General features: G+C 46.9%; 1 protein-coding gene across 2 annotated transcripts in view; it reads right to left on the bottom strand.

Annotated features, from left to right (window-relative positions):
• The window catches only part of LOC147100438 (CMP-N-acetylneuraminate-beta-galactosamide-alpha-2,3-sialyltransferase 4-like), a 163,550-nt gene that overhangs the window by 131,688 nt on the left and 23,272 nt on the right, over positions 1 to 8,590 (bottom strand). For both annotated transcript variants that reach the window (XM_085968162.1, XM_085968163.1), the window contains exon 2: positions 1,418 to 1,496. The gene's annotated coding sequence lies outside the window, so the exon portion shown is untranslated. The remainder of the gene's footprint in view (positions 1 to 1,417; positions 1,497 to 8,590) is intronic.

Here is an 8,590-nt window from a genome sequence, read left to right as displayed (position 1 = left end):
AAGCAGTGATCCTGACCAACGGATCCACGACAGACCCAATTCACCTACAGACCGGGCTCAAGCAAGGCTGTATCATCACACCAATCCTCTTCTCGATCTTCCTTGCTGCAATGCTCCATCTCACCCTTAGTAAGCTCCCCGCTGGAGTGGAGCTAATCTACAGAATAAACGGGAAACTATTCAACCTCCGTCGCCTCCAGCCCAGATCCAAGGTCGCCTCATCCTTGGTCATCGAATTACAGTATGCAGACGACGCTTGCGTCTGCGCACACTTGGAGGTCGAACGCCAAGCCATCGTCAACACCTTCACCGAAGCATACGAGAGCATGGGCCTTACACTAAACATCCGTAAGACAAAGGGCCTCTACCAACCTGCTCCCGCCACACAGTACTGCCCCCCAATTATCAAAACCCACGACAAGGCCTTGGACAACGTGGACCACTTTCCATACCTCGGGAGCCTACTGTCAACAAGGGCAGATGTCAACGACGAAGTCCAACACCGCCTTCAGTGTGCCAGTGCAGCCTTCGGTCGCCTGAGGAAGAGTGTGTTTGAAGACCAGGACCTCAAACCCGGCACCAAGCTCATGGTCTACAGAGCAGCAGTGATACCCGCCCTCCTGTATGCATCAGAGACATGGACCATGTACAGCAGGCGCCTCAAAGCACTGGAGAGGTACCACCAATGCTGCCTCCGCAAGATCCTGCAATTCCATTGGCAGGATAGGCGCATCAACGTCAGTGTTCTCGCTCAGGCCAACATCCCCAGCATCGAAGCTCTGACCACGCTCGATCAGCTCCGATGGATGGGCCACATCGTCCGCATGCCCGATACGAGACTCCCAAAAAAAGCACTCTACTCGGAGCTCCGACACGGCAAGAGAGCCCCAGGTGGGCAGAAGAAACGCTTCAAGGACACCCTCAAAGCCTCCTTGAAAAAGTGCAACATCCCCACCGACACCTGAGAATCCCTGGCCCAAAACCGCACAAAGTGGAGGAGAAGCATCTGGGAAGGCACCGAATACCTCGAATCTCTTCGCCGGGAGCAAGCAGAAGCCAAGCGCAAACAGCAGAAGGAGCGCACGTCAACCCAAGCACCCCACCCACCCGCCCCCTCAACCACCATCTGCCCCACCTGTGACAGAGACTGTAGATCCCGCATTGGACTCATCAGTCGCCTGAGAACTCATTTTTAGTGTGGAAGCAAGTCATCCTCGGTTCCGAGGGACTGCCTAAGAAGGAGAAGGAAGGAAGTGCTCAAGTCCCTGGAGTGGGACTGGAACCCACAATCTTCTGACCCTCACTGGCTGGCACACAATTACAATATAACCACTACACTAGCGCTCCATAGTTATTAATGCTTCTAACATCTCCAATGCAGTTAAATACAATGCAGCTTCCACTTCCGGCCACTTACCCGACAGTAGTCACTGACCGCCTGCAGCATCTGTTCACAGCCCGCGGTCACCAAGAGGTCAGGGACCTGGCAGGGTTGGCTGAAACACATAAAAAAGAACTTGTTTAGTGATGCACGAAGTTTCATCTTTTCTTTTGCTGTTGCTTACAAGTACGACAAATGAGGTGGCAAAAGCAAAGATCATCAGAAAAAAGCTACCGTCCACTTCAATTGCGAATGACACCCATTGCAGATGTAGGCGTTTTACACGTGGCAGAAGCATTGAGAGTGGAAGGGGTGGGAGCGAGACAAGGTGACGAATTACAACTATTGTTAAAGACGATAGCAAAATACTGCGGAATAACAACAGAAGCCTCACAGCGCCAGAGACCCGGGTTTGAATCCGGCCTCGGGTGACTGTCTGTGTGGAGTTTGCACATTCTCCCCGTGTTTGCGTGGGTTTCCTCCCACAGTCCAAAGATGTGCGGGTTAGGTTGATTGACTATGCTAAATTGACCCTTAGTGTTAGGGGGATTAAATACGTGGGGTTACGGGGATAGGGTGGGATATGTGTTGGTGTAGGGGGTACGGGGATCGGGTGGGATATGTATCGGTGCAGGCTCGATGGGCCGAAATGGCCTCTATCTGCACTGTGGGGTTTCTGTGATTTCTGTGAAAACGCTGGAAAAACTCAGCAGGCCAGGCAACATCCGTGGAGAGAGAAACAGAGAAACATTTTCCTGCTTTTTTTTCTCAGTTCTGACGAAGTGTCTTCGACCTGAAACATTGACTCTGTTTCTCTCTCCACGGATGTTGCCTGGCCTGCTGAGTTTTTCCAGCGTTTTCTATTGTTAAAGACGACTAGCTTGAGGTTTAAGTTTGCTGTGGTGTATTACCACCATTAACCTGCGCAAACCAAACAGCAACTGCGATGGAATCTGAGCTTCATCAAACAAGAATCATATTTGCTGCTGAAATGTATTAGAATAGGATGAAGTTTGATAGGCTTCAGTTAGCTGTAACTGAGATACAGAATTCTTGTGGTCGAGGGAGAATAGCCAATACCATCCAGAGATGGCCCAGGTGGTTTGTGGGGAGGTGGCTGATACATTTTGTAGGGCTCCAGCAGATATTTCTCCTGTGCTTTGGACTGAAGACCATTCCTGTAAATGGGCTTTCACTCCCATGAGCCAACGTGTAACTTTATATGCACAATAGCCTTATTGGTGTTAAAACCAGCTGGAAAATCCGGGCCAATATCTGCCGATGTTGAGGTGCGCAGGGGGTCGAATAGAAACTCACTGTAGTGCAATTAGCTCCTTTGTGCTGTTCCGTGTAAGCACTTCTCATTGGCAGGTGTTGTAGGAAAAATGATTCCTCGGAAACTAGACTTTGAGTAAGAGAGACAACTTTATTAAATGACAGAGCTCTGGGAGAAGCGTCTGCAACCACGCGGTCTGCGAGAGCACCTTCTTCCCGATTGTAGTACGTGCCGAGCTTATATACAATTCCAAGAAGTTGGTTTTAGATCATTTACATTCATTCAATCAATTCGTTTATTAGCGCATATCGTTATTTTCCTCCAGTCAGGAGTTTACACACTCGTGTTGCCAATTCTGCCTCTTCAGTGATTGCGAAAGGTCTTGGTTCCGTCTTGTTCCGTCCGCGTCACCGGCGGAATGTGATTAGTTCGATAATAGGATACCAGTGAACCTTGTTTGTTCTTGGGACTGCGATAACAGGACACGAAATTAACTTTGTTCCAGCCATGCGTAGGCGTGGCATGTCTCATTGTGCAGTGATTCAATTAGTCCCAGTCAGCGAATTTGTTGTTTGTGTCTTTTCCAGCAAAATTTTATTCTAACAGTCCCTCCTCTTGGTCCTGGAGCACGATTCATTTGCTCCCAGATGACCATCCTTGGTCCCCCTTTCGTCGGTGCTTACAGCCACTGGCTTATGTCCGGGGGTTCGGTTGCTCCTTCGACAGTGTCGTATTGGTGTTCTTCGTCCCTTGGTAGCAGGTTGGTGTGTTCCTCCTTGATAGAGGCGATCGGCATCACGGTTTTCATAGCAGTTTGGCAACACAACTTTATAAGGCTCAGCGCACAACACATCAACATACAAATTACAACAATTATTATTATCCCTTGCATCATCCACGCTCCCCACCCGGTTTTCCCTAGCAACCAATCAAGCCATCCCCCTGTGCTTGTGGGTTGATGGAGCTTCTTTATTTCTTCTTGGATATGATTTGCTAGGCTCGTGATATTCTCGGAGCTATCTGGGACATATGTACAGCAGTCTGTCCCGATCAGGGCACAGGTGCCTCCTTGCGCCGCCAACAGATAATCTAGGGCCATCCTATTCTGTAAGGCGGTGGTCCGGATCGCCACCATTTTGGCACTCATTTCTCTCAGGGACTCAGCCGTATCGTTGGCTATTTGTTCGAGCACTGCTGCCATGTTTATGGATTCCCTTGCTATTTTTCCTGTTCCGTACCAGGGGAATGCTATAGCCCAGAATCTTTCGGTTTCCGTAATAGCTCTCTTAACACGCTTGGCTGGTTGCCATAACGACTGGTACCCGTAGTGGTGGGTTAGGGAGGATAAATGATGGATGTATGGTACTACGTATCCTATATAGCATGACCCAGTCCAGGTTCGTGGAAGCCATGGATACGCCTTATATCCGCAAATGAAAGTGTTATTATTATAGGCCTCAAATTTGTTCCAAAGTTGGTACATGATCCCAGGTATTCCCCTCCAGGGTAGATTGCTAGTCCGGTTTAGCACTTCGGATAAATTAAACGTTCCCACGTAGGGCCATTCTAGGGCACCTGGTGGTTTAGTACTGGTTTTGGTTAAAGTGTAATTATACTTGCACTTACTCCATCCAACCACTAACCCTGTCTCGTCATAGTTTACCAAGCAGACTTCCCCCTCTGCATTGTTTAGTTTTCCCCCTGTGCTGACTAATAGCTCTTCTGGATACTGTAGTGTCCGTGTGTTGATAAAGACACTGAAGACAGGAGTTGGTTCATAGGTATTTACTAAGCAAAGTCTGGGGGGGGGGGGGGGTTCTAACGGATATACACAATATACAGGCTTATATAGCCCGAGTGGCAATTACCGGCATTACAGCACACCTGGGGCTCTTAAAGGCACATACACCACAATTCCTCCCCTTTTAGCTAACCAGTACATCATATTTTAAGTAATTATTAATTACATGTTATAAGCAAAATAATATACATTGCTGTAGTTAATTAATTATAAGTTAGACTCTTAGGAGGCTTCCTGACTCGGTCCGGATAACGCCTCGGGGGTGTAGTAGTTTCTGGTGGTGTAGTAGGTTCTTCTGGCAAGGCTGATTCGGCTTGAATGCCAGTGTCGGGTTCATCGGGTTCCAGTATCACCGGATCGGAGGTAGGTATGGGTATCTCTACTTCATCGTTAGATGTATAGAGTTGTGGTGTAGGTTGTCCCTTTTCGGATGACTTTATGATTTGGTCAGCATGGCGCCTTATTATGCTTTCTCCGATGTCCACGGTATACATTAGTGGTCCTAGTCGTGTGCAGATAGTTCCAGGCTGCCATTTCTCGGTACGGTAGTCCCAGGCCAAAACTTGTTGACCTATCTGGAAGGTTCTAGTTGGCCTTTCATTCATGCCTTGAAACTGCCGGTTCTCCACGTCCCTTCTGATGTTGGGCTTGACCAAATCCAGCCGGCATCTTAGGTTTCTATTGAAGAACATCATGGCGGGAGTTTGGTTGGTAACCATATGTGTTGCATTCCTGTATGCGAATAAGAAGTTATCCACCTTGTGCTGAAGTTTTATGTCTTCATTACCCATGGCTTTTATGGCCTTCTTGAAGGTCTGGACAAACCTTTCAGCCAATCCATTGGTGGCGGGATGGTATGGGGCGGACGTGTAGTGCTTAACCCCATTGTTTTTTTAAGAACTTTCTGAATTCTTCGGACACAAATTGCGGTCCATTATCAGAACATATCTGTTCCGGCAGCCCATTCCTGGCAAATATGGTCCTTAATACTGTGATGGTTTTTTCCGTGGTGGTGGAGGACATCTTTATTACCTCCGGCCACTTGGAGTGTGCATCAACTGCGATTAAGAACATTGAGTCCATAAATGGACCAGCAAAGTCGATATGCACCCTTTGCCAGGGAGATGAGGGCCACTCCCATGGATGTAGAGGGGCTTGTGGTGGAGCGTTTTGGACCTTCTGGCATCCTAGGCAGCTCTTGGTCATTTCTTCGATGTCTCCATCGATACCTGGCCACCATACAAACGCCCTAGCTAGGTTCTTCATTTTCACTCCACCCAGATGCCCCTCGTGAAGCTCCTTTAGCACTTTATCCTGGAGTTTGGGTGGAATCACCACTCTGGATCCACACATCAAGGTTCCTCGACACACTGACAGCTGTTCTCTTCTTTGCGAGAATGCTGGCAACAGTGGTTCGCCATGTGCTGGCCATCCCTTCACTGTTAAATCGTAGACCCGTGAGAGAGTCGGGTCATTTCTCGTCTCCCTTTCAATGGCAGAATTTGTCACTGGTAGACATTCCACTATGGTAGAGTGGAACATCTCTACTGGGTCTACTGTAGGTGCCTCTTCTACCGTTGGCAATGGTAGGCGCGATAAACCGTCAGCATTCCCATGCTGTTTTGACCCTTTGTATTCTATGTTGTATTGGTGTGCCCCTAGAAAAAGGGACCACCTCTGTAGCCTTTGCGCTGTCATAATAGGAACACCTTTTTTAGGGTTGAATATGGAGATGAGGGGTTGATGGTCAGTCAACAAGGTAAATTTTTGTCCGTGTAGGTAATGGTTGAATTTCTTCACTCCCCATACCAGGCTGAGTGCTTCCCTGTCGATTTGGGCATAGTTACGCTCAGCTGAGTTTAATGAGCGTGACGCAAAAGCTATCGGCCGTTCCGAGCCATCAGGGAATTTATGGGGTAATACTGCTCCTATGCCGTAAGGGGATGCATCGCACGCCAGTCTGATTGGCAGTGATGGGTTGTAATGAGCCAAAACTTCTTCGGATGTGATTAAGTCTTTGCATTTATGGAAGGCACGTTTACAGTCTTCGTTCCATTTCCAAATCACTCCTGTTTGTAGAAGTTCATTAAGAGGGTGTAGAAGAGTTGATAAGTTCGGTAAAAATTTATGATAGTAATTTATTAATCCCAGGAATGACCTTAATTGTGAAACATTTTCAGGTGCTGGGGCTTTTATGACCGCTTCAATTTTTTCAGGTGACTTATGCAACCCTTCATTATTAATTATGTGGCCACAATATATCTGATTTTGGAAAAATTCCCACTTGGGGCGATTCGCTCGTAGGCCCCGTTCTTTCAGCCTAGTGAGCACCTGCTCCAAATTGGCAAGGTGCTCGTTGTCATTTTCTCCTGTTACAAGGATGTCATCTCGGTAGCATTGAGTCCCCGGAATCCCTTGCAGGACTTGCTCCATAGCTCTTTGCCAGATAGCTGGAGCTGATGCTACTCCAAAAACCAGTCGATTGTACTGGTACAGGCCTTTGTGTGTGTTTATCGTGAGATACTTTTTAGAGGCCTCCTCAACCTCCATCTGTAGATATGCCTGTGCCAAGTCAATTTTGGTGAAACGTTTCCCTCCGGATAGTGAGGCGAAAATATCTTCTATCCTCGGAAGAGGATACTGTACCGTGTGAAGGACCGGGTTTACAGTCACCTTGAAGTCTCCACAGATGCGAATTTTTCTCTGTTCTTCAGATTTATCATTATTCAATGCTTTTTTCATGACTGGAACGATGGGTGTTGCCCACTCGCTCCAATCTATTTTGGATAATACGCCTGCTTTTTCCAAATTCTCCAGCTCTGCCTCGACTGCTGGACGGATTGCGTATGGCACCGGTCTTGCCTTAAAAAATTTGGGAATTGCTGCATCTTCCACTTTTATTGAGGCGGTGATGCCTTTCAAGGTTCCTAGTTTCTCTTGAAACACTTCTTTGGCGTTGGCCAAGATGTCTTTTAATCGTTCAGGTATGATGTCATTGTTTTTTTTCTTACTGGTCACCGTCAGTGCCTGAATGGAGTGCCAGTCTAAACGTATCTTTCTGATCCATTCACATCCCAACAACGGTGGACCACCATCTTGTAGAATGTATAAATACAACTTTTGTATTTCTTTGCCGTTGTATACAACAGGCACCCTTATTTTTCCTTTGGGGTATACTTTCTGCCCCGTATATGTTTTTAAGATAATGGATGTGTCTTTTAGAGGTATATGCGAAAATAGCCTCTCGTAATCCCGTCGATTTATTACGGCTAGAGCTGATCCTGTATCTAGCTCCATTTTAACTGGGGACCCTGCTATCGTGAGGGTAACCCAAATGGTTTGGTAATTATCTTTGGCAAGTACATTATGTAATTTGAGACAGCTTAGTCTCTTGTTTTCGAAGTCGCTATCGCTCTTCTGGTCTTCGGAGCTACTGTCCGTCATCATTTGTAGCTTCCTGTACTTTTCTTCATTGATTTTTTTCTTCCTGTCTGTGGATTTATTTTGTCCAGATCGGCATACCTGTGCAATGTGTCCAATCTTTCCGCATTGCCTGCATGCTTTGTCCTTGAACCAGCAGTCCCTCTGGTTATGGGTGGATCTGCCGCAGCGATAACATCTTTCGAAACCCTGTGTCATTTCATGGGTGCCGAAGTCCTGTGTCTTTTGTTGTATTTCTGCAGCTCCTCTTGCTGCTGCCTCGTATGATACAGCCATACTGAAAGCTTTGTCCAATGTTAAATCTTTTTCAGAAAGCAGCCTTTTTTGTGTTCCTTCACTTAAGAGACCGCAAACGAATTTGTCTCGAAGATAATCTGATAGTCCTGCCCCGAATTGGCAGTACTTTGATAGCTTTCTTAATTCGGTTAGGTAATCAGCGTTACTTTCATTCTTGTGTTGATTTCTCTTGAAGAACTTGAATCGTTCCGCTATCAGCAGTGGTGTTGGGTTTAAGTGCTCCTGCAGGGTATCAACAATTTCTTTAAAATTCTTGTCCTTTGGTTTGGCTGGAGTGATTAAATTTCGTAACAGCCCGTATGCCTTTGCGCCCATTAAGTTCAGAAGTACTGAAGCTTTTTTTTCATCTTCTATTCCATTTGCAGTGCAATATACCTCTACTCTTTCCACGTAT

This window comes from Somniosus microcephalus, chromosome 26, assembly GCF_052327205.1.
Source record: "Somniosus microcephalus isolate GS21.2 chromosome 26, FLI_Smic_1.0, whole genome shotgun sequence".
Lineage (NCBI taxonomy): Eukaryota > Metazoa > Chordata > Chondrichthyes > Squaliformes > Somniosidae > Somniosus > Somniosus microcephalus.
The sequence above is the reverse complement of the archived record's forward strand: the minus strand, read 5'-3'. Positions and strand labels throughout refer to the sequence as shown.